At 52.2% G+C, this 26,050-nt stretch overlaps 1 long non-coding RNA gene across 1 annotated transcript; it reads right to left on the reverse strand.

Annotated features, from left to right (window-relative positions):
• Nucleotides 1–8,789: 8,789 nt before the first annotated feature.
• LOC132342634 (uncharacterized) lies at nt 8,790–21,177 on the reverse strand. The gene is made up of 5 exons (XR_009491099.1): nt 20,411–21,177; nt 17,765–19,167; nt 14,715–16,888; nt 10,195–10,357; nt 8,790–9,379 (listed from the first exon to the last, which is right to left on the reverse strand). It is a non-coding gene; the product is annotated as an uncharacterized lncRNA (long non-coding RNA).
• Between the last annotated feature and the right edge of the window lie 4,873 nt (nt 21,178–26,050).

Genomic DNA, 26,050 nt, shown 5'->3' on the forward strand with positions numbered 1-26,050 from the left:
GAGTATCAGATCCTGGCTTTGAACCCACGTCTTTCTTTCCACCCCGTGTTCCTTCCTTCCCTACCATCCTGCCATCCTTTCTACCCCACCTTCTGCTTGACCTGAACCAGAAGTTGGGGAGACTCCCCCCTCATTTCCTGCTTTTCCAGCCACCTCCTCTTCCTCCCCGCTGCCCCCCTCTCATTCCTGCCCTGGGCAATCAGTTTCTTCAGATATGATTTGGGATTCTAATGAACAGAATGATTTGGCATTTAAATAATTATCCACTCTCTAACTGTTAGCGGTGCTGAGTCGGGAGAAATTTCCGCGTCTTGTTTATGAATATGGCTTTTCTCTCTCGTGGGGGGAGGCTGCCCACCCCACCCCTTCCAGAGCCTCCTCCCTCAGATGCCTGTTCAGTGCACGCTTCCAGGGGAGCTCCCCTCACTGCACGAGTCCCTAAGTGCCTATTAACAACTTGCCTCTTCCGCCACCCCCCCTCCGTTCACGCCCCTTTTTATCTTTACATTTCAATATCATTACAAATCCTAGTGTTATTTAAATTACATCAATTATTCAATTTCTCCTCCCTGAGTAGAGGCAGCAGCTTCCGAGTGGTTGAGCAGGAAAAAGCAGAGGCCTTTCAAGGAGGGTTTGAAATTCATGGGGGATTGGGCTGTGTTCCATTAACCTGGGCTTTTTGGCTCCCACAAACCACAGAATTGATTAAAACACACACAGGCTGTTTCAGTTTGGTTTGGGGAGAAAGCCTGCTGCTCAGAAGCACTGAAGAGACAGTTTGGGAGGGGAAATGCTTTTGCTGCCCAATGATACTCATTCAGTGACCATTTATTGAGTCCCTGCTGTAAAAGTGGCCACCATTTATGGAGCACTTCTGTGTGCAAGACGCCACTTGAAGATCTTCATGGAAGATACAGCCGTTACCCAGCAAGGGCTGGCGGCCTGAGGCATGTAAGGAGCCAGTGACACTATGGCACTGGTGTTTGAGGAAAGAACGAATTTTGTTGCGGAGGTCGACCTGCAAGGAGACAGGAAGTGGGGGTTCCAATCTGTCTCCTCCATCCAGGGTTCTGGGTGAAATTTACAGGATTAGGGGAACTTCAAACCTGGAAGCTACCTGGCTAGGCTTGATCAGTCCAACTAGGCTACTACTGCTGGAAGTCAGAGTATCCTTATTGAAGGACTTCTGTAAAGGGTTCCAGTGGCAACATTTCTATTCTTGAGGTTCCACCGGCTGAAGGTTCCTGGTTCCAGGATCATCTTGGAGACGTGGGGGCAGGGGGGAGGCAGGGTGTGTGTGTGTGTGTGTGTGTGTGTGTGTGTGTGTGTGTGTGCCCATTTTGCACATGCGCAGTGCTGTCTGAAAAAATAACTGAAGGTTTTAAGGAAGCAAAACCAATTTAAGCTGGTCAGTGTTTTACACACTGTTTTGCCACCTCTAATGATCAAGAACCCGGAGTTAGTTATCATTATAACCTTCCATTTTACAGATGAGGAAACTGAGGCTGAGAGGGGCGGTCTCTAGCCCAAGGCTGCACAGTGGTAGAAATGGTGTTTTTCTTCAGGGTCAGGCCTTTTAACCAAGAGGTTTATAGGGTTTGGGTGACCCCCAGGAATAGCTAGGAAAAGAAGTGAGGGAGTGGAAAGGTAAGATAATTACTTCCTCCTGAAGGGCCTGTTTTTGAAGACTCACATGAGAAATTGCTCACATCTCATTACCAAGAAAAGTTCATTTTTTTCCCCTAAGCAAGTGGTAGTTTCTCAGCTTATGGACCCCAAGAGTCAAATAAGGCTCACATTTCTCTCTTTGCTTGGCTGCCAGGAAACTCTGATCCAGACATGCGGCCCACTGCTCAAAACCATATGAGACCTTACCCTACCATTCCATCATCCTGTTTTCTCATCTAGGTCTTTCCTACAATGGCACTGCGGTATATATTCGTAAGCTACTTCTAAGCCTTTTTTGAAATGAGCTATATATATCCGTCTGCAATATAGGAGACCTGGGTTCGATCCCTGGGTCAGGAAAATCCTCTGGAGAAGGGAATGGCTACCCACTCCAGTATTCTTGCCCTTAGAATTCCATGGACAGAGAAGCCTGACAGGCTACAGTCCTTGGGGTCATAAAGAGTCAGACACGACTGAGCAACTAACACTTAGCACTTTATAAGTGCCTTTAAAAAAGGACTTTCCAGCATCCATTATGAACCAGGCATTTTACACAAGTTCTCATTTTAGCTTTGGCAAAGGGTTCATTCTCACTTGATAGATGATGAAACTGGTGATCAGAGGGGATATGGGAGTTGCCCAAGGACATGCAGGAAGTGGCAGAACCAGGATGGAAACAGTCTGCAGGCCTCCTCTTGCCACGACGCAGGGGATACAAAGACCAGGGAGTGTGGTTCCCTCCTCAAGCTCTGACATCCCTGCTCTAGTCTGGCAGGAAGATGTTACAGAAAGAGCATTCAATCGTGAGTCAGCAGACATGTGGCCTTCCTCTCTCTAAGCCTTGGTTTCACTGTTGGGCTGTGCTCCAAGGCCCCACGAGGCTCTGACCTGACATCACTCCCTTTCTGCCAGTTTTACTGATGCATCTCCCAGCATCCGAGTCTGGCTGCACCTCTGAGTCACAGCCGCCACTCTCTGAGGCAGGCACACTCCCTGGGGAGTAGTGTCACCTAGTTCCCAGAGTTTCCCGATGCCACAGACAGGAGGAGGGAACAACCGTGGTGGTGATGGGGCTGTGACGCCGGCCTCCCACAGCAGCTGCCTGTGTGCTTTGTGACCCTGGGTCCCCAAGGCAGCCAGGCAGCACCTTCTGAGTAAGACAGGGCCTCCTGGGATGGGGACAAAGGAGGGGTGAGGGTGGCCAGGGGCTTCGATCTGGGTAGGACTCGGCCCCTTCCTGAATTTGAGGGTTCTAGGAAGGTCTGAGCTCCAAGTAGGCAGGTAGTGGCATAGAGACGGAGGAGGGAGGGGCACTGGAGATGGGGGGCAGGGGGGCAAAGAGGGACTGCTCAAGAGAAAGGGGCCTCATTTACTTAGCACCTACTCAGAGTGCCACCTTCCACCAGCGGCTGCACTCTGGCAGTCCACCGATCAAATCTGGGCCACAAACACAGTAGCTTTGACCCACCTTGTGTTCTTAAAAAACTTGAACTCATTTCTAACACTGACAAATAGGGACGACCTACATAAAATCAGGATTTAGGGGTCTCTTGAGAAGGAGGGCTACGTTGGGAAGTCCCCTTTACATTGTCTGCCTGGTCCCTGTGGGCATCCAAGTGTCTGACCCCCTTTGAAAGTCAAAAATGCCTTCTGGGTAACTGTGTTGTTGTTCAGGTTGCTAAGTCTAACTCTTCACGATCCCATGGACTCCTCTGTCCATCACTATCTCCTGGAGTTTGCTCAAATTCATGTCCATTGAGTCAGTGATGCTATCTAACCACCTCATCCTCTGCTGCCCCCTTCTCCTTTTGCCTTCAGTCTTTCCCAGCATCAGGGTAAGTGTTATTATCCCCTTCTTACAGATGAGAAAACAGTGCCTAAAGACATCCATCCCACCAAGTCTTACAACAGGTTAGCACTGGAGTCAGGATTTAACCCCACCTCTCCGTTCCCAAGGCCCTACTCTCCACACTCTCTCCCACCCACGGAGGCCAGAACACACAGCCCCTGCAGACTCCCTTTCTGGATCACTGTAAAGTTCTCTGTGCTCCTATTGTTCAATGAATGGCCTCTGACATCCTTTCCAGCTTTCATGTTGGGTGTGGCAAATTGAACGTGGTCTCCCTGGGGTTGGAACCAGGAAGCCAACCAATCACCATGCGTGCTCAGGCTTTGTGCTGGGAACTTGAAGCACACCATCTCATTTAACCCTCATAGCTTTGCAGAAGGTAGGCTCTACTATTATGCCCATTTAACAGATTAAGAAACTGAGGCTCAGGGCTGCCCTGGTGGTCCAGTGGCTAACACTCCTCGATCCCAAAGTGGAGGGGCCAGGATTCAACCCCTGGTCAGGGAACTAGATCCCACCTGCCACAACTAAAGATCCTACATGCTGCAACAAAGATTGAAGATCCTACGTGCCACAATTAATACCCAGTGCAGCCAAATAAGTAAATAAATATTAAAAAAAAGAAACTGAGGCTCTTCCATCGCTGTCTGCGGTCCAGCCCCTCTGGCTTCTTTTTAGCTCTTTGGTGGTGTCCTGCACCCTTCCTACCTCAGGGACTTTGCCCATGCCGTTCACCCTTCCGCATGCAAGCCTTCATCATCGTTCAGGTCTTCCCTGATTCTCTAAACAAAGTATGGCTCCCCCGTTATTGCCTCTGAGAGCTCCTGGCCCACTTTATAGTATAAATAATGACAACAACACGAACTAAGACTTACTGAGCACTTTCCACCAGCCAGACTCTGTTCTAAGCACTTTAATTACATCACAGGAATCCTCCCACAATCCTCTGAAGTGTTTATGATTATCACCCTCATTTTACAGATGAGCCCATCAAGGCACAGAGAGGCTGAGTAACTTGCCTAAGGTCACACAGCTAGTGTCGACATTTTTCCCTTAGGTTGTATGACTGGTTGACATCTTCAGGGATTATCTCATGAGGAACCTGTTCTTGATCACTAAATATCCTTTAAATGAGTGAACACACTGGGATTATGGCTCCAAATTTCATGTCCATAACCATGAGGATATATGACTGTCACTTTCTGTCCCTGTCAGTGTTTCACCACTGCAGCCATCCCCAGCTCCCATCTGACTCCAGGGTAGCACTGAGTTCCAAATACTGTCCCACCTCTGCCCACACTGTCCCCAGGGAGAAAGAGAAAGGGGCCAGTGTGGTTCAGGACCACGGACAGCACCACCTCCCTGCCTATACCCACTCCCCTCCAGGGCTGGGGCTGTATGTGAACTGGCCTCTGGGAAATTCCCAAGGAGACCCCGCCCCCAGCCCCCTTCCTCACTGCCCTCCCCCGCGCCAGTTTACTGCCAATGACATTCAGATAAATGGCTGCTGTCAGCCAGGCTGGTCCCACGGAAAGGCGTGTCGGGTGATGTATGACACCATCTTCTAAAACCACAGGACTCACTGCTCAGGAGCTCCGAGGGGGGCCGCTCCCCTACCCCCATCAGCCTCTGACCCTGGGCCACACCTGGGGTTTTTGGGTCCCCCTCCTTTCCAGCCCTGGGGATGAGTCTGCCGTCAGACACAATTACTAGAATCTTTAATCACACGCTGTTAAGACTCTGGCCCACTCTCCTACTCTCTCTGGGCTGCCGTGGTGGTTGTTTGGGTGATAAGTTGTGTCTGACTCTTTGCAACCTCATGGACTATAGTCTGCCAGGCTCTGTCCATGGGATTTCCTGGGGTAGTTTGCCCTTTCCTTCTCCCGGGGATCCTCCAGACTCAGCGATCAAACCCATGTCTCCTGCGTCTCCTGCACTGCATGTGGATTTACTGCTGAGCCACCAGGGAAGCCCCTCACTCTCTCTGGGCTGCTATGTGACCCCAAACCTAACCTCCATTCCTGTCTGCCCTAGGTATGCCCTCTTGGATTATTCAGGGGCTCAGGGTGCTGTGTGGGTGATGGTCATCAGGTTCTGAGCTTCTGGGTTCCAAGAGAGGAAACCCAGCTCAGACCAGCCACAGCACCAATAGGACAGCTAATACCACCCTGGTTTATGATCCCTTGACATGACTCAGATGATGTGGAGAGAACAGGTATAAAACTGCTGCCTCTGAGGACCCTTGCCCTTTGCCTTTGAAAAGGATGGAGGTATGAAGCCACCTTGGTCTCACATATTGGGGGGCGGGCACCAATCTGCCCTCTCCTGCCCTTGGCCTTCTGCCAGCTGCCAGCTTTGGCTCCAGGTCTGTCATCTTTAAAATGGGATTAGCAATAATAATAACTAACACACAGTACTGTTCAACTGTTTTCTAAGCCATAAAACCCCTGCCATAATATTTAAAAGTAGAAGCCAAAGTATTCAGCTGCATACAGTTCAAAGTCATGTGTGATGTTAACCAGATGACTGGAGCCAAACAACAGAAACATATTTTCTCACGGTTCCAGAAGCTGGAAGTCCAAGATCAAGGTGTTGGCAGGTTTGATTTCTCAGAGCCTCTCTCCTTGGTTTGTGGACGGCCATCTTCTCCTTCCTGGGTCTCCACGTGGCTTCCCCGCTGTGTGTGTCTGTGTCCTGATCACTTGTGATAAGGACACCAGTCTCACTGGGGTGGGTGTGGCCCAGATGACCTCACTTTACCTTAGCTCCCTGTGTCAAGGGCCCATCTCCAAATGCACTCACATTGTGAGGAACTGGGGGTTAGGACTTGAACATACAGATTTTGGGGGAGACGCAGTTCAGCCCAGAGCAGTGCCCCACCCTCTTACCACCTGGGCGCACCTTAGTCCTCTTCGTTTTTTTGGCCACATCATGTGGCATGAGGAACTTCCCCAACCAAGGATCAAACCTGTGCCCCCTGCAGGGGAAGTGCAGAGTCTTAACCACTGGACCACCAAGCAAGTTCCTTAGTCCTCTCCTTAAGCCCACTCACAGGTCTCTGTGAAGCAAGTACTATGCTGAGCCCCTTCTTACTGAAGGGAAAATGAGACTCAGAGAAGCTGAGCTACTTCCCTGCAGATGCAGAGCCAGGCTCTCAACCAACACTGTATCTATCGTGCTGTAAGGCTGTGACCTCTGTCCCAGCCGCACACAGGGGCAGGTGCCCCGGCTACCCTTGGTGCTCGCCCGGGCAGTGACAACTCCCCACCCAGGGCCCCCCCACGCAGCTGGGACCCGTTATCTGTTTTGTGCACGGCCTGTGCCCGTCAGGGTAATGGACTGTGCTTGTCCTAGCGGAGGTGGCCTCTGCCAGGGATGATGTATGAGGCGCTATTGTTTGATATGAATGCATTAGGCGACATTCCCGATAAAGACTTTACCAGCAGAGCCGCACTCGCTGGCAGCAGCCCCCGAGGAGGGAGAGGGCGGAGGCAGAAGCCTGAGTCCCCATCAAGCAGGGCTCCAGGGGACCAGCCACCTTCAGGGAGGCAGGGACCGGGTCACTCTTGCTTTCAAACTTCTGGTTCCTGAGCCACACGTCTCACCCCCTTCAAGCAGCAGAGTGTAGACCGTGGGTTTCACACTTCAGAAAGCATCAGAGTTGGCTCGGGAGCGGGCCGAAGATGCAGAGTCCTGGGTCCCAATTCAGATCCACTGAAGCAGAGTCTCCAGAGTGAAGCCTGGGATTCCCACTTTGCAAACCAGTTCCCTCGGTGAATCTAATAGTGCTGGTGTGTGTGCGTGTGTGCTCAGTCCCTCAGTCGTGTGCGACTCTTTGAGACCTCATGCACTGTAACCCACCAGGCTCCCCTGTCCATGGGATTTCCCAGGCAAGAATACTGGAGTGGGTTGCTGTTTCCTCCTCCAGGGGATCTTCCCGACCCAGGGATCAAACCTGCATCTCCTGCTTGGCAGGCAGATTCTTTACCACTGTGCCACCTGGGGGCCAGAGCCCAAATGTGGTCCAAATATGGCGGGATGAAGGGATTCCCCCGCTTTATCCCATCTAGCGGAGGGATAAAGGGAATGGGGTATAAAGTCAGAAAGCCTTGGATCTGAATCTGGGCTCCTCTGAGAAGCAGCAGGGAAATCTTGGGCAGGTCACTCAGGCTCTCAGTTGTGACCCTCCTCATCAAATAAGCCTCAGTTTCCCAATCTGTAACACGGGCACTGCAGTGATACCCCCTGTGTCTGCCCCAACCCCAAGGGCTCAAGGGGACAAGACCCCACCTGTGCTCTGTCTACACACTCATGAATCCCAGGGCCTGGCAACATAGACCCTCTACACCTTCCTGGGGTCAGTGGGTGGTGGTGGGGCTTCCTGAGGATACCACTCTATGTCCAGACTGATGCTCCAGGGCATTCCAGGCCCACTACAAGGACCAGGGAGCCCTCTGGGGGCTAGAAGGTCCTTCAAAGCCTGGACTCCATGAGTCCTTTATTTTGAGTGGGGTTGGAGCAGGGAGGGGCATTGGCCGTTTGCACATTCAGTATGAATAGAATCCAGATGCTGCCCCAGAGGATGCTTACCAGGGGGAGAGGTGTCCTCCCTGGGATGGAACCCCTGGGGACAATCTGGAGGGTCCCCACAGAGACAACATGATCCCATGAGCTGCGAGGCCCAAGGAGACAGAGGTCATTGTCAGGAGGCAGATTACGTGTGTTCCCTCCCTGGAGAGGACAATGCAGGAGACGTAAGAGATGCTAGTTTGAACCCTGGGTGGGGAAGATTCCCTGGCATAGGAAATGGCCACCCACTCCAGTGTTCTTGCCTGGAGAATCCCATGGACAGAGGCGCCTGGAAGGCTACAGTCCATGCAGTAGCAAAGAGTCAGGCGTCACTGAGCTACTAACACACACTTACTGGAGAAAGAAATGGCAGGGTCTGGGGAGGGTCTCACTCGAAATGGTCTGATCATTGTGTTTATGGAAAGAAGACCCTGCAGGGTGAGGGGAGGCACCCTGTCCCAGGGGCACTGAGGGATCACGGGAGGACTTTGGGCAGGGGATGAGCAGGGTCAGCTCTGAGTATAGAAAGACCCCTCTGAGGCCCAGTGGGGAATGACCTCATGTTTGAGTCTAAAGTGGAAGCTGGTGAGAGGATCTAGGAGAACAGAACTCAGGAGGGGAAGGTGCAAGGAGAATGCACCAGAGAAGGAGGCAGGCTTTAGGATTTGAAGCAAGAGTGGCTTCAGCCATACGGGGCGGGGGTGGGGGGGCTGTCCCACATCAAAGTCAAGTCTCTCCAACCCCATTTTTCATTCATTCAGTAAACATGGATTGAGCCCCTACTCTGTCAGGCAGTATTGGGTTCTGGGAGTACGAGGGTTATTTTCATGTGTCAACTTGCCTGGGACTGATGGTGTCCAGACGTTTTGGTTAAACATCATTCTGGGTGCATCTGTGAAGGTGTTTCTGGACGAGATGAACATTTGAATCGCGGTCTGAGGACAGCACACTGCCCTCCCCACTGTCTGTGCCCCAACCAATCCACTGAGGGCCCGAACAGAACAAAAAACTGAGTAAGACAGAATTTGCTCTCTCCCCACCGACTGTCCTTGAGCTGGGACATCCATCGTCTCCTGCCTTCCAACCCGGACTTGGACTGGAACTTACCCCATTGGTTCTCCTCAGCCTCCAACTTACTGACTGCAGGTCTTGGGACTTGCAGCCTCCATAACTGCATTAGTCAATATCGTCTATTGGGACTTCCCTGGTGGTCCAGTGGCTAAGACTCTGTGTCCCCCTGCTGGAGGCCTGGGTTCGATCCCTGGTCAGAGAGCAAGGTCCGGCATTCTGCAACTAAGACCCAGCACAGCCAAATAAATACTTTTTTTTGAGTTTCCATACTAAAAAGGAAAACAACCCCCTCCCCTGCCAAATAATAGCCCTGCAAATACATGAGTATCTATTTTGGAGATGAGAACGCAGAGGATCAGAAAGGTTAAGAAACCTGCCTAGGGCCTCCCTGGTGGCTCAGTGGTTAAGAATCCGCCTGCCAATGCAGGAGACACAGGTTCGATCTCTGATCCAGGAAGATCCCACATAGTGTGGAGCCACTAAGTCTGAGGGCCACAACTCCTGAGCCTGTGTCCTACAGCCCATTCTCCGCAACAAGAAAAGCCACCGCAATGAGAAGCCCACACACCAGACCTAGAGAGCAGCCCCCGATCTCTGCAACTAAAGGAAAGGCCGTGCAGCAACGAAGAACCAGCACAGCCAAACACAAATAAATAATACTGTTTCTTAAAAAAGAAAAGAAGCCTGCCTTCGACTCACCCAGCTAGAGCCTACGAGTGGGGGCCAGGTTTCCCTCACACCTGATTCTTGGGGACAGGTTTTTCCTTGTCAAGTTTTCCCCAAACCATTGTTCTTCCAACAGTCTCAGTGCTCCCCCTCCTCTGCACCTCAGGGTCATCAGCCAGGATGACCAGCCCCACCTGACTCTGCATGCTGAGAACCTGCCCATCTTTCAATCAATAGTCATTCAGCAAACAAATACAGGCTCAATCGCGTGTCTGGCATTGCGCTGGGAGCTGGGATTCAGCATGAACCAGACAGACATGGTCCCTGTACTCCGGGAGCAAATTCCCAAATGCCACCCTCTGGAAACTTACCTCCTTAATCTCTTAGGATGCCAACCACAGTCTGCTGCCAAGTTCAGCTGTTCCACGGCTGTTCTTCACTGGAGAGCGAGCACCTTAGGGTCAGGGGTGGTGTTCCACTCACATAGGGTCCCCAGTGTAAGGCCTGGCATGTGGTAGGTGCTCACGAAATGGCCTGTGAAATTGAATGAATGAGTAGGTGGGTGAGAGGCTGAGCCTGAAAGCGCTGGTCCTGTATACAGTAGGTGCTTAAGACTGGATGGTGACAATCATCATGCTGATTGGTTCAGGACGGGGAGAGAGGTTCTGGTTTCTGTACTTTGATCTTGGGTTTCAAGGAGAGACTGCCTCCCCCCAACATTCACACACACACACACGCTGACATTCATGTACACACATGTGCTTATGCCCTTACACACTCAAGCACACGCACATGCAACATGCTTTCTCCATCAGGTGCAGGGTGAGACAATGAAGATGAGGAAGAGTAGAAGTACGAGGTTTGGGTCCTGGTGTAGATGCCTCTTAAGGGTCACCTCAGCCTCTCAGTTTCTTCATCTGTAAAATGGGGATGAAACAAACAACCTTACAAGCACAGGGTCAAAGTTAGGTAAAGTGGAATCACCTAACTTATGTCAAGGTCTGGTCCATGGTGGCCTCTTGCTCCCCTCCCCTCCTCTGACTGGCTCTGGGACCCCCAAGGCAGGGTGGGGGAGGGAGGGAGGGAGGGAGCATGGAGAAGGCTGTGGAGCTGGCCCTGGAGCCTCATTGGCTCTTGCCTGTGCCCTGCCCCCGAATGCCCCCATAACCACTTGGTCCTGCCTCACTCTCCTTCATCCCCCAGAGATGTCCCATCCCTCCTCTTCCATCTTTCAAAGTTCTTCCTGTCTATGTCCACATGTCTCTCTTCTTTTGGCTGTGCCGTGCGGGATGTGGGACCTTCGGTCCTCCACTAAGGATTGAATCTGTGTCCCCTACAGTGGAAACTTGGGAGTCTTAACCACTGGACTTCCAGGGAGTCCCATACATCCCCATCTCTTAACACCCCCATTCCACCCTCTACAAAGAAACTCCCGGGTCCTGAGTGTCCTGGGCATGAACACGTTGCGACAGAAGCTTCTAAACACGATGATGCTAGCCGTGGGGGCCCCGCTAACGTTCTGGACCCGCTTTTGCCCTCCTGCCCATGCCAAGCCCACCCAGGGTTAGGTGGGAAACAGTCTGCAGCGTGGCGGCTGCAGATGTGATGGTTGGAGCTGATTTATGTTCCGTTTACACGGGCTCCAGATGTCGGGAGCTCCTCTGTGGGTTTATCCAAATGCCAGGGGAGAAGGGGAAGGGCTGGGGGCCGAGGCTGCAGCCCCTTCCCCCCAGCCTGCCTCCTCTCCTAGTCCAGCTCTGAGGACAGTATTCTAACATGTGGTCCCGGCACAGACCCACCCTGCTGAGCCCCCATCCCTGGCCCCCCAAGCTTCTGCCCCACGTTGTGGTCATAGACTCTAAACTTTGTGAGACCAGGAGCCCTGTATCTGGGCCAGCTCCTGGGCCCATGAAGAACTTATTAAATGCCTCTAGTAATGAGCTGACAGTGTGCCAATGGCTGTAGTGGGAAGAATGGTGTCCCTGCCCGCAAATATGTTGAGGCCCTAATGCCTAGTACCCGTGAATGTGACCCTATTTGGAAACTGGGTCTTTGCAAGTGTCATCAAGATAAGATGAGAGCTTTCATCAAGTTAAGATGAGAGTTCAGGGACTTCCTTGGTGGTCCAGTAGTTAAGAACCTGCCTGCCGATGCAGGCGACATGGGTTAGATCCCTGGTCTGGGAAGATTCCCTATGTTGTGGGTCGACTAAGCCCGTGCGCTGCAACTACTAAGCCCGTGAGCCTAAAGCCCATGCTCTGCAATAAGCGAAGCCACCGCAATGAGAAGCCTGCACACTGCAATGAAGAGTAGCCCCTGCTTGCGGCAACTAGAGAAAGCCTGCACGCAGCAACGAAGACCCAGTGCGGCCGCAAATAAATAAATAAAATCAGGTGTCTCTAGTGGTAAAGAATCTGCCCGCCAACACCGGAGACGCAGGTTCAGTCCCTGGGTTGGGAAGATGCCCTGGAGGAGGGCATGGCAACCCACTCCAGTTTTCTTGCCTGGAGAGTCCCATGGGTGGAGGATACTGAATCGGGGTGGGTCCTAAATCCAGTGACAGGTGTCGGAAGTTCTGCTATCAAATGTTTGCCTTTGGTTCCTCTTACCTTGTTGGTTTTTCTGTCTGTCCCTCCCTTTCTCCACTCTTTCTTATGCCCTTTAGGCATTTACTGAGTGCCACGCCTGGTCAAGGAACTGAAGGCACAGGGACAGAGGTGGCACCTGTGGCCTCTGTCTTGGAGAAGCTCCTTGTCCAGAGCTGAGCGGTGAGGCTGCACACGAAGCTGCCCACACAGCCTCGAGAGGACTCTGACGGGGGCACTCAGGGGGGGCTGAGGGCACAGCTGAGGCACCCAGCCGGCCTGACCTTGGTCCCCTGACCTGCAGGGCCATCTTATCTCCCGCCCTCCTCCACTGCTCAGACACCCACCTGGTCCATCCCCTTGGGCCAACGAAGGTGTCCAGGGGGGATGTGCACCCCCTCCCACGCCCGCGCATCTCCCACCCTCCCACTCCCTCTGAGCATTTCTCATTAAAGGCTGCAGATTGCCTGGCCTGTCTCTGGGCTTTGCGCTGAAAGGGCTAAATGATATGCTGACACCTTAATTACGGCCAATTGTCACGGAGCGCTGCGGAAATTGTCTGAGTGATCCCCGGAGAATGGGCGCTAACAGGCCCGTCAGAGCCTTTGATTCCTTGTGGCAGATTGGAAAATGACACGACCGGTGGCCGCTCCAACCGCAGCCTCTGGGTGACATGGTCAGACCACCCCCTCACACAGCTACCTGTGCAGTTGCCACAGGCAAGGGGTCAGGGGTCTCCCTATGGTCTCATTCCTACAATGCCTCCTGCCCCCCAGTTCAGTCCAATGCCTGACGATCGCTGTGTCAGGGTATTGCACGTGTAACCCCGACCGAGATCCTCCCTGTGGCCCAGCTGGGTGAGAACTCTTCTGCTCCCTCTTTACAGATGAGGAAGCGGAGATCCTGAGTGTTGAAATCACCTGCCCCAGCTCACTGGCTTTTGCAGAGCAGAGCAGAGCAGAGCATGTAGCCCAGCTCCCTGCCCAGGTCTCGGCCACTGCGAGACGCTGCCACTGTAGGGACGGTGGCTCCAGGCCCAGGGAGGTGGTGTTTGCCGAGTTCACTGGGACCACAGCAGACAGGGGCCAGGCCCCAGGCCCCTCAATCCCACCCCATGACTTTTTTCACCAAGGCAGCCATTTGCCAAGTGTATCCGGGGGAGTGATGTTGACAATAATAATAACAACACCATAACAGCACTGGCCTGTCACCGAGGTTGACAAAGTGCGGGCTCTGGGCCTGGCAGCCTTTGGGGAATTTCAGCTCTACAGTCAGCGGTGCTGCCTTTGTGAGCCGGTTCAGGGAAAGGCGGGGAGGCCTCGAGCTCACTCTAATACCCCTCTTCCTCACCAGACCACAGTCCACAGAGGGCAGGGGCCGATTCCTTGGGGGATCAGTGCTTGCGAATGGAGGTCTCTGACCACCCCCACCTCGGGAACACCCATCCCGCTGGGTTTCTGGGGTGAGCAAGAGGTAGGGCTGGGCATCTGATAATCTGGACTAAAATTCTGGCCGCTATGTTGGAATCACAGGGGAGAGGCCTCTTGACATCACTATCCATTATCCAGCGTGCTCAGTCATGTCTGACTCTGTGCGGCCCCATGGACTGTAGCCCCCCAGGCTCCTCTGACCACGGGATTTTTTCCAGGCAAGAATACTGGAGTGGGTTGCCATTTCCTCCTCCAGGGGATCTTTCCCACCCAGGGATCAAACCCATATCTACTGCGTCTCCTGAACTGGCAGGCAGGTTTTTTTACCTCTGAACCACCACTATCTGGCTCCATTAGCTGGAAAAGGAGCCAGGGCACCTCTGTGCAGAAGACACACTCATTTGACCCCTCCAGGACAGGCAGAAGTTGAGGCTGGGGCCCCACAAATGTGTGCAAGAGCTGACTGATGGTATACCCAGCCTGGGAGGAGGGATGGAGCAGCAGGAGCCAGGTGCCCTCACAAGCTCCAGGGTGGGACTAGCCATGGACTCTGTCATCCCATTCTCCTCCCAGAGGAGTGACCCCCAGGTGAGGGCTGCTCTCCCACCCACCCCCACAACACCACTGGGGGACGACAAAGAGGCGGGAATGCCATCTGAAAAGCTCAGCTCTGTGCCAAGTGCTTTCTCAAGCTCTGGGCGGGGCCGAGGGGGCCGTCAGATGTCATACCCATTTCAAAGATGGGGAAACTGAGTCTCCAAATCACACATCTTTTCAGCAAAATCGCCAAGTGCCCGCTTTGTGCCAAGGGCTGTTCTGGGCACTGGGGCCACATCGGGGGACAAGACAAACAATCCCAGCCATCCAGGGACTCACAGCCACAAATGGAGCCTGGTTTCTCGTTGCTTCTCATAGCCGCCAGGAGGAAGCAGAGCCAGGCTGGGAGCGGGCTGAGGAAAAGACGTCATCCGGAAGACTGCGGACTGGATCTGTGACCTCAGCAAGTGATTTTGATTCCTGAAGCCTCATCTGCAAAATGGGGGCTGTAATGACACCTTCCTCCCAGGGCAACATAATCAAATACCATCAAGTGTGGTTCTTCCACTACATTCCCTGCTGACAGGGACGGGGGTACTGGATAGTCAACTGAGCATCTCCAGGGCCCTTTCCACATCCGGCAAAGGAGGATGCTTCCTGTGAGCCTTCTTCCTGCAGCCTTGTCATTTCCCAGGGCCCGCACCAACTCTGGGAGGCGCCTTGGTTGTCCCCACTTGGCAGATAGGGAGGTCGAGGCTCAGAGACTTGCCAGATACCACAGCAGCTAACTAGAAACTGCTATGGTCCTCTCCACCTGGCACCCCCTCCCTCCCACCGTCTCTCAGCACAACCTCCCCTCGCCACCCAGGAGGCCAGCAGAAAGTTTCAGAGCTGCCAAAATGCCATCACGAAACCCAAGCGTATCCTCCTTCTCTACTTCTTTTTTTAAAAAATTTTGGCCACAACACGTAGCTTGCAGGATCTCAGTTCCCCGACCAGGGGTGGAACTCAGGTCATGGCAGTGAAAGCGCCAAGTCCTAACCACTGGACCGCCAGGGAACTCCGTCTCCTTCCCAGTTTCTACCCCCGAGAAATGAAAACACGTGTCCACACCAAGAACTTGTGCCTGGATGCACAAAGCGGCATTATTCATAACAGACAAAAGGCAGAAACAACTCAGATGTCCATCGGCTGAGGGAGGGACAAACAAAACACGGTCCGTCCAAATGGGGAACAGTATTCAGCCTTGAAAAAGGAACGACGCCCCAACACATGCTACAGTGTGGACGAACCTTGAAAACGTGACGCCGAGTGAAGGAGGCCGGTCACAGAGACCACGTGCTGTATGACCCCATTTACGTGGAACGCCCAGAAGAGGCAAATTCACGAGTCAGAAAGAGCAGCGGTCGCCAGGGGCGGTGTGTCTGTGTGCGTGTGTGTGCACATATGTGTGTGTCTGTTAACAATCGAGGAGTTCCCTTTTGGGGAAATGATGAAAATGTTCTAAAATGGTTGTACTGTTTGCAAAACTCTGTGCAGATACTGCTGCTGCTGCTGCTGCTAAGTCGCTTCAGTCGTGTCCGACTCTGTGCAACCCCATAGACGGCAGCCCACTAGGCTCCTCTGTCCCCGGGATTCTCCAGGCAAGAACACTGGAGTGGGTTGCCATTTCCTTCTCCAATGCATGAAAGTGAAAAGTGAAAGTGAAGTCGCTCAGTTATGCCCGACTCTTAGCGACTCCATGGACTGCAGCCCACCAGGCTCCTCTGTCCATGGGATTTTCCAGGCAAGAGTACTGGAGTGGGGTGCCATTGCCTTCTCCGTGTGCAGATACTGCAAACCATCAAATGATACACTTTGAATGTATGATTTATCTCTCACAGAAGCTGTTCCCCCAAAACCCTGGTGAGCGGACCCCTGCCCACGGTCTCTGTGATTCAGCCCCCGCACCTGGGCTGGAAGGAGGGCCCAGCTGGCGTACCCTCAGGCCTTCAGACCTCCCCCCAGAGCTGGGTAGGGCCATAAGGTCCAGCCCAGGAGGTAACACAAGGAGCCTCCAGTGGGGATGCTCTGGGCCCGTCCCCGAACCCATGCAGCCACTTAATCTTCATTCCACATTCCAGGCTCGGTGCTGGAGCTGGGGGCTTGGTGGAGAACAAGAAACTCTCCCTTCCTCCAGGAAGCTGATAGAGTGGGGCTGACAAGCACGCAGGAACAAAAGTCTGGTGTGACACTGCTACAACCCCAGCAAACACAGAGAGGAGGGCCCCTCCCCTAGCCTGGTACCGGGACCATCTCCCAAGGAGCGGACAGAGATGGGAAGAAACTCCAGGTGGAAAAGTATTCCAGTCAGAGGGAATAGCAGATGTGAAGGCCTAGAGGCTCAAGAGAGTGTGGCAAAGAAAAACAGGCCTTCCCTGGCAGTCCAGTGGTTAGGGCTCCAGATTTCCACTGCAGGGAGCGTGGGTTCAATCCCTGTTGGGGAACTAAGATTCCACATGGTGCGCAGAGTGCTGCCAAAAGAAAAAAAGGGAAAAAAAGAGAGAGAAAGAGCATGTATTCAGAAGAAGAAAGGGAGATGTGAGGGGGGACCCCTGCCTCTGTGAGGCCCTGCCTCTGTGAGGAGGGGGCTGGGAGGGTAGAGATGGAGCAGTCCACAGACCAGCCCTGAGAAGCCCCTTCCCAGAGGCAGAACGAGCTCCCAACCGCATCCCCTGCCTGTCGAACCTTCCGGGCTAGGGTGCTTGAGACCCCACGGGGGGAGGATATCAGGCCCGCATAGCTAGAATCCCCTAACCCCCTCCCCTCTCAACTTCTATGTCCCCGTCCCCAGCCGCCTCTCCCATGCCCTGAGTGTTAATTACAGCAGATGGAAAAGGCAAGACTAAATTTTAATGAGACAGCTCCAGGATGTCTTAAGTTGCATTTAAAAGCCCCAAAGTTTCCGTGACAGGGGAACCCATGTTTGGCAGGGTAAATATTTACAGCTCCACCTGAAAAGCTGGGCATGTTTTTCATGCAGGATTTTAACAATATAGATCACGCCAAGAGTGAGATGCATATAAAGGGGAATGAAACCATGGGTGGTCACAGCCCCAGGCCCTGAATTATGGATATGAACCTGTCCCCAACTTTTTGTTTTTAATTAAAAAACCCTTTTGGGTAATTCCAAAGAGGTGGCTGTGGCTCAAGAGTCTCTTGCTTGTTCTCTTTAAGTATGAAATGTCTTTTTGGCTCCTTCCTATTTCAGGGATCAGAGAACAGGAGATGGGACCATTGGGATTAAGGAGGGGACGGGTCAGAGCTGGTGGGGCACTGAGTCCTGAGTCTCCTCACTGCCATCTGCTTCTCCCCTGCCCTACCTCTCAGCCAGACTGGTGACTGCCCACCTGCTATGTGCTGGAAGCTTCCCTCTCCATCATCTCTTGTTCAGTAGCTCAGGACTGTAGCACACCTGGCTCCTCGGTCTTCCACTGTCTCCTGGAGTTTGCTCAAATTCATGTCCACTGAGTCGTTGATGCCATCCAACCATCTCATCCTCTGTTGCTCCCTTCTCCTCCTGCCCTCAATCTTTCCCAGCGTCAGAGTCTTTTTCAGTGAGTTCGCTCTTCGCATCAGGTGGCTGAGGTATTGGAGCTTCATCTTTGTCATCAGTCCTTCTAATGAATATTCAGGGTTGAGTTAATTTAGGACTGACTGGTTTGATCTCCTTGCAGTCCAAGGGACTCTCAAGAGTCTTCTCCAACACCACAGTTTGAAAGCATCAATTCTTCAGTGCTCAGCCTTCTTTATGGTCCAACTCTCACATCTGTACATAACTACTAAAAAAACCATAGGTTTGACAAGACGGACCTTTGTCAGCAAAGTGATATCTCTGCTTTTTAATAAGCTTAATAGGTTTGTCATAGCTTTCCTTCCAAGGAGCAAGCGTCTTTTAAGTTCATGGTTGCAGTCACCATCTGCAGTGAAAACAAAACGTGTCACTGTTTCCACTTTCTCCCCTTCTATTTGCCATGAACTGATAGGACCAGATGCCACTATCTTAGTTTTTGGTATGTTGAGTTTCAAGCCAGCCTTTCACTCTCCTTTTCACCTTCATCAAGAGGCTCTTTAGTTCCTATTCACTTTCTGCCATTGGAGTGGTGTCATCTGCATATCTGAGGTTATTGATATTTCTTCTGGCAATCTTGACTCCAGCTTGTGCTTCATCCAGCCCAGCATTTCGAATGATGTACTTTGAAGATAAGTTAAATAAGCAAAGTGATAAAATACTTTGTCATACTCTTTTCCCAATTTTGAGCCAGTCCATTGTTCCATGTCTGGTTCTAACTATTGCTTCTTGACCTGCATGCAGGTTTCTTAGGAGACAGGTAAGGTGGTCTGGTATTCCCACCTCTTTAAGAAGTTTCCACAGTTTGCTGTGATCCACACAGTCAAAGGTTATAGCATAGTCAATGAAGCAGAAATAGATGTTCTTCTGGAATTCTCTTGCTTTGTCTATGAGCCAACGAATGTTGGCAATTTGATCTCTGGTTCCTCTACCTTTTCTAAACTCAGCTTGTACATCTGGAAGTTCTAAGTTCACATACTGCTGAAGCCTAGCTTGAAGGATTTTGAGCATAATCTTACTAGCATGTGAAATGAGTGCAATTGTTCTATAGTTTGAGCATTCTTTGGCATTGCCCTTCTTTGGGATTGGAATGAAAACTGACCTTTTCCAGTCCTGGGGCCACTGTTGAGTGTTCCATCTCTCTTGCTGCCCACAATACCAGTGAGGTTGTGATCAGGATGCCTAGTGGACAAAGAAGAGGCTGAGTCTCAGAGACGGGAAGGGACAGGCCTAAAGTCACACAGCAAGCAGGAGGTAGAGCTGGAACTTGGACCAGGTCCAACTGACTCCAAGTTTCCTGCCTTGGTCACCTCCAGCAATGATGGAAAGGGGCTTGGAGTCTTCATCCCAGCCGCTGGAAGGGCCTGGTGAGAGATAGGACTCTCTGGGACCTTGATCAGCACAGACTCGAGATCCAGGGAGACAGGATCTCTGAGCATCTGTTCTTGGGGTGGGGGTGGGGAGGTGGGGGGAGAGCAGGCCAGGAGATGCAGGCTGGGAGATGCACATAGCTTGCCCTTGAGGAACACACAGCACCCTCCTCTCTGTTACTCTCACTTTCCCAGCCATCATCCCTCCTTCCATCTGCCATTCCTCCATGCACCTGCTACCTGGACCCTCATCTGATATTCACCCATCCATCCTTCCACTCATCTATTGTCTTCTTCATCCATCCATCTACCCATCTACCCTTCCATCCATCCACCTGTCCTTGCACTGATCTAATCTCCCATCCATTCATCCATCCATCTACTCATTCACCCTTCCATCCATCACCCATCCTCCATTCCTCCCATCCTTCCACTCATCTAAGCTCTTATCCATCCATCCACTCATCCACTGATCCATCCATGTATCCAGCCAGCCAGCCAGCCATCATCCCACTCATCAATCTCCCACCCATCTACCCACTCATCCACCGATCCATCTGTCTATCCATCCAGCCAGCCAGCCATCCTCCCACTCATCTAATCTCCCACCCATCTATCCATCCACCCACCCATCTATCTGTTCTTCCTTCTATCCATCCAGCCAGGCTTCCACTCATCTCCTCTCCATTCATTCATTCATCCATCCACCCCCTCACCCATCCTATCCACCCATCTTACTACCCACCAACCATCCATCCTTTCACCCATCATGAAAAGGAACTGACACATCTCAAGCCAGTACTATGTGTCATTCAGTATGCCTCCCTCATCTAATACTAACAGCATCTCTGCCGAGTGAAATCTATCCCCTTCATTTTACAGATGGAGAAACGTTGCTTGCCTAGAGGGAATGGAAAGCTACTAATACACTTTCAGGCAAGGTAAGAGCACATTGACGGTGGAGTGTTTAAGCCAGGAAAGAGAGACCTTCCAGCTCCTGCCATGTGTGTGGGCTGCCCACTCTCCTCTCCCACCACCACCATGTATGAGCTCACCAGTCTCTTGCCCCTTGCTCCTAGGCCAGGCGGTGGCTGCCAGGGCCATCTCTCATCCCCAGAGTGGTGCAGCGACAGGCAGGCCACTGAACACAGGGTGTCTATTGTGCCCCCAGGAGCACAGGCTTCTCATTGTCTGGAGGGAGCTGCAGGTGGGCTCCAGGCTGCTCCTGAAGCCCAGTGTCTGTCATCCGGCTTGGATTGTCACCATTGTGTGGCCACAGCAGTGCTTTGTCTCTGACAGCATTTCTCTCTTTGCCTCCCAGCCCTCCCCCACCCCACCATGGGGATTTGCACTCAGGAGGGTAGAGAGATTGAGGAGGGTGGGAGAGAGCACTGGCTTGGGAGTTCAGAGACCTCAAAATGTCACATCCTCTCTCTGAGCCTCAGTTTCCCCATCTGTAAAAGGGATAATCATGGGACTTCCTTGGTGACCCAGAGGGTAAGACTCCATGTTCCCGATGCAGGGGGCTTGGGTTTGATCCCTGGTCCACCAACCTAGACACCATATTAAAAAGCAGAGATATTACTTACCAACAAAGGTCCATCTAGTCAAAGCTGTGGTTTTTCCAGTAGTCGTGTATGGATGTGAGAGTTGGAATATAAAGAAAGCTGAGTGCCGAAGAATTGATGCCTTTGAACTGTGGTGTTGGAGAAGACTCTTGAGAGTCCCTTGGACTGCAAGGAGATCCAACCAGTCCATCCTAAAGGAAATAAGTCCTGAATATTCATTGGAAGGACTGATACTAAAGCTGAAACTCCAATACTTTGGCCACCTGATGCAAAGAACTGACTCATCAGAAAAGACCCTGATGTTGGGAAAGATTGAAGGCAGGAGGAGAAGGGGATGATAGAGGATGAGATGGTTGGATGCCATCACCGACTCAATGGTCATGAGTTTGAGCAAACTCCGGGAGTTGGGATGGACAAGGAAGCCTGGTGTGCTGCAGTCCATGGGGTCACAAAGAGTCAGACACAAGTGAGCAACTGAACTGAACTGAACCAGAAACCAGATCGCACATACCACAACTAAGAGTTCAGGTGTTGCGACTAAAGATCTCGCGTGCCGCAAGGATGATCAAAGACCCTGCATGCCGCTACTAAGACCCGGTGCAGCCAAATGAAGAAAATGAATAAATAACAAGATAAATACTAAAAAATAAAATAAAAGATACATTTTTTAAAAGGGATAATCATTCCTGCCATGATCCATCCATATTGGAGACAACGGTAGGCTTCACAGAGGTTTTTCTGAGTACAGATTTGGTCTAACTCAGATTTGGTCTTTGCTGTGTGGCTGTGAGCAAGTTACTTGCTCTCTCTGAATCTGTTTCTACATCTGCAAAGTCAAAAATAAAAGAGGGCCTGCCCTCGAGGAGACCCAGTACACTAGGAGCTTGGCCCCGGGCCTGCACTGAGACAGAATCTGACATCTCCATCAGTATGGAGGCGGCGGCAGCAGCCCTCTGAACACCATAGAGCTCTCTGCCACACAGGGCAGGCCACTGTTTCTGCTGCCCTTCCAAACCGTCAAGCCCTTTCTTAGGTCATCTCATGGCTCAGACCAGAGAAGTTAAGCAATCTACCTAGGGACACACAGCAAGGGGACAACGGGCAGGCTCATGGATCCTGTCCTGAGTTCCTTATCCTCCAACTCAGGAGGCTTCTGCTGTGCTGTGGGCACCGTGGGGGCAGAAGGTAGGCAGGGGCTCAGCATCTGAGGGTGCTCGAATGGGGGCGCTCCTGGCCTGGGCACATTTATTCATTGTGCTTGGTGAGGGCAGGCAATTGACTGAATCCCTAGTGTCGAACGGGCTTGGCTCATGGGAGCCAGATAAGTGGATGGGGGGAGTATCCTGTGGGGGTGCCACAGAGGGGCTGGCATGGAGGGCTCTGCCGCCGTTGCTGCTGAGGACACAGTTGCTGGTGAGAGGTGCCGCCTGGTATGGAGGGATGACAAGATGCCATGGGGTCAGCCCTGCCCAGTAGCAGGCACTCTGCTCGGTGTGGCCAAGGACCACAGCCTCTGTGATCACTTCCCCCACTCGGGGGCCCAGGCCTCAGAGTCCATGCCTGGCTGGGTAGGGGGGTGGAGTGGCCGGGGCTGCACCTATGGGTGCAGCAACCACCAGGCTCTGCCAGCACCCAGAGCCCAGCACGGGCTTTCAAGCCTGGGAATTACCCAGTTACAGTTCCTCATAGAGATGGCAGCACGCAGACACAACGAGGTCACCCGACAGAGTCATGAGCCATGGATAAATGGTGCCACACAAACAGCTTGGGTCATGTGGCCAGTGCAACAGGGCCAGTGTCACCACAGTCAAGGCAGTGCCCACAGCATCCACGGGCGTCTCCTACCAGGCACAGAATCACACTCGGCATGGGACACACCCCATCTGTCACACAGGGACTCGAGTGGGTGCAGTGTCTGCAGGGTGCCTGCGCATGGATGCCCCTCAGGGATCCCCTGGCCTGGGGTGGGAAGCAGTACAGAGGGGAGGAGCCTGGCCACCCATACTCACACCCCCACCCCTCTGTGATCAAGGCTGGCTGGGTGGCCGCACCACCTTGGACGGGGACACCTGTATCTTACAGGGCTGACCATGCCCTTTCCCACTGGGTGAAATCTCTACAGGCCCAGGAGACAAGCCCACCGGAGACTGTGCCTCTGCAGACCACACTCAGGAAGGAGGCATCATGAAATCCAAGCCTGGAGGGCCTCTCCCGAGGTCCATCTGAGGACCATCCTCCCAACACGATCCTGCCACCGATGTGAGCACCCCTAGGCCCGGGGGTGGTCAAGGGGAGGCTGTTTGAGCAGGCCATGTGGACCTGGGCAGGCTGGTGTCCCCCATGGAGGGAATGAGGCCCCTCCAGTTCCAGACATGGCCCATGATGGGAAGAGAAGCCTGAAGGGACTGGCGCTGGGCATCCGTATGTACCCAATCCAGACCCCTGCGAGCGTCACAGGCAGGCCTGGTGGGAGCTTCACCCAACCCTCAAACCACTCTGCTCCCAAAGACAGCAAGAAGCCTTCTTGTTGCAAGGAGCCTTCCCCTCCCCAACAACTGAGATTCTGGGTGTGGGACTCTGTAGCCCCCCATCCTATCAGGCTCACGGCACTCCAGCCCTGCCATGGGACCTGCCATATGACCAAGGGATTATAAACTGGAGCCCGGGAGCCTGCTTGTCGACCCAAACACGGGTGCATAGAGGATGCAAGTGTACAGTTCACCCAGCAGACCTGAGCAGACGATCCCACCCAGCCCAGGGCTCAAGCTGGTAGAATCCAGGTCACCAGGAACAGCTCAAGACTTAGACATTCCATCAGGCTTGGGTTTAAATCAGGGCTCCAGGTGGTGTCCGCTGTGTGACATCTGGAAAACAAACGAGCCTCTCTGAGTCTTAGTTTCCATTCTTTTGGAGACTGGAGATAAGACCTGCCTCCCAGGGATGCTGTCAGGATGAAAGGCAATCACAGCTTTGCATCCTCCCTGTACCCATCTATATAGATGTCCTTGACCAGTCCCAGTTGAACGTCTGTTGAACGGACGATTTTAAAAGACTATCTGAAAAGTGGGGCCCAGAGGAAGCTGAAGACCTCCGCCCAGCCCCCAGCTCCCAAATCCCTCCCTCTGTGCAGCTGCAGCCCCTTCCCGGGGCGGGGACCCCCGGCACCCCCGCTCCGGGCCCCTCCCCAAGCCACAGGAGGCTCAGACACATGTTGGAGGGGGCATTATCTGTGCTCAGTTGACTGTAAACGTTTAAGCGGAATTGACTGTGTACTCAGCCACTTTCAAACACAACTAATCTTCATCGAGGCGACGGGAAGTGAAATATGTTATTGTCGGCAGCAGTAAATTACCCGTGCCAGAGCTGGCTCGTGAGGCATTACGGGCCATGGCCGGCGCACTCCTTCACCCAGCCGCCACCCGCCCGCAATTCATTACCGCAAACGGCCCTGGTCACCTCCTCACCAACTCGAGGGACATGGAGCCAGTTGCCAGCTGCCTGGGCCTGGGCCCCCACCCACCTTGGGCAGCAGGGTGACTAGCAGGCTGGAGGAGGGATGGGAGCAGGGTGGGGAGGGTCTGACTTAGCATTGCTCTGCCTCACCTCCCTGAGGCTGGGGCAGGAGCCCTGGGAGGACTCTTGGCCTTGGATTCTTAGAGGATTTTTGGAGGTCGTTGACCAGATGGGGCGACAGAGGCCCAGACAGGGACAGAGATTTGGTCCAAGGCTTGGCTCCATTGCCTTCTGAGCCTCAGTTTCTGCATCTGTAAAATGGAATGGTTCGTTCATTGTTTCACAGTGTTGCAGATCCCTTTAACATCTAGCCAACCGAAACAGCTGGGTTCCTGCATGGGCCTCTGTGTTTCAGTGTCACGATGTTTGGCTTTGGTTGAGGCAGAGGAAGAACATCTGACCTGTCACAGGTGTGTGCTAGAAAAACGAGTATTCTAACAGCCATCTCAGATGATTATGGATATTCTTCTTTGATATTAAACCAAAAGCCCTTCTGTGACTGTTCGCTAAAGGTTAGCTGTAACATGACATCTGAAACGACATCCATTAATTCTCCAGTTCCATTCAGGGTGCTCAGGACTGGTGCACTGGGATGACCCAGAGCGATGGGATGGGGAGGGAGGTGGGAGGGGGGTTCAGGATGGGGAACACATGTACACCCATGGCAGATTCATGTCAATGTATGGCAAAACCACTACAATATTGTAAAGTAATTAGCCTCCAATTAAAATAAATAAATTTATATTAAAAATAAATAACACAAATTCTGAATATGAGAAAAAAAAAAACCCATTGGTTTATTCTGCACTTTGAATGGATCTTTTTACTTGCTTTGTAACATTCTGCATTGGTCATCAGGAATGTACTGGTTTACTAAATTATGTAGCTCTTCCAAATGTTGACATATTTCATTATACAATATCCAAAAAAAAAAAAAGTCACATTCACTATTACCACCCAGCTCTTCGAGAAGTCTTTTCCGTAGGAAGCTGTCAAACCCAGAGTGGCAGGTACAAGTTCTCCAAAATTCAGATTTTTTGCTTGAAAGTCAAATTTCATCATTGGCAACAAGTACTGTCAGCTGACAGGCAACTTTGTACATTTTCGAGAAAATGTCTGCCAAATCGTCGAGCCTGCAAGGCTATAGTTTGGTCCGTGAGTCATTATTTAGAGTGAAAATGATGTTCCATGAAACATGTGGCTAGTGCAGCTCACGACTCTGACAGTCACATGGCATTTTTCCGGGCCCTTCCTGGTGTGTTTCCTATTTTGTCACATGGAGTGTTCAAACAATGTGTACTCAAAAGTTGAGATTTTTAAAAATTAATAATTTTTATTTTTCATGAAGAATATTCGTAAGTGAAACTGGCTTTTGTATTTTTAGCAAAGGGAGTGTTCGGGATAAAGAATGTACTGTCGCTGTTCCACACTGGTGTCACTGCCATGCTTCTTCATGCTATGAAGCAGCGGGTTACCTGCCCAGCACGTTTACAATCAACACGGTGAAAAGGGGCAAGGAAGGATCTAGGATTATTATGAAAATGGTCTTGATCTCCCAGGCTCCCTGAAAGGTGTCCCAGGAGGTCTGTGGAGCACATTTTGAGAACCACTGAT

The sequence above is a fragment of the Bos taurus genome, chromosome 17 (genome assembly GCF_002263795.3).
Source record: "Bos taurus isolate L1 Dominette 01449 registration number 42190680 breed Hereford chromosome 17, ARS-UCD2.0, whole genome shotgun sequence".
In the NCBI taxonomy this organism is placed as follows: domain Eukaryota; kingdom Metazoa; phylum Chordata; class Mammalia; order Artiodactyla; family Bovidae; genus Bos; species Bos taurus.